We start from the raw sequence: 404 nt of genomic DNA, 5'->3' as shown, positions 1-404 counted from the left end.
CCGGGCTGGTCTCAAACCTGTGGGCTCAGGCAATCCACTCGCCTCGGCCTCCCAAAGTGTTGGGATTACAGGCTGAGCCACCAAGCCTGGCAGTTTTTGTGTTCTTTTAATGACTAGCCCTATACATTATGTTTTTCTATACCCAAAAAATGTTCTAACATAATAAATATGCAGTCTGAAGTGTAGGTTCTCAAGTTTATAAAAGGACTGGTTTTTTTAAAGTACACTACAAAAATTTGCATTTATATTTATTTCAAAATTATCTATGTCTAACTTCTGCGGTGATATAAGGTCAAAATTTTCACTGTTGAACTACCTTCTTAGAAGATCTTTGAAAGCTGGGCTTGGTGGCTCAGCCTGTAATCCCGTGCCTTTGGGAAGCTGAGGTGAGTGGATTGCCTGAG

This window comes from Carlito syrichta, unplaced genomic scaffold (genome assembly GCF_000164805.1).
Source record: "Carlito syrichta isolate Samal-C Ts95f unplaced genomic scaffold, Tarsius_syrichta-2.0.1 Scaffold314724, whole genome shotgun sequence".
Lineage (NCBI taxonomy): Eukaryota > Metazoa > Chordata > Mammalia > Primates > Tarsiidae > Carlito > Carlito syrichta.
Note: the sequence above shows the minus strand (reverse complement) of the source record.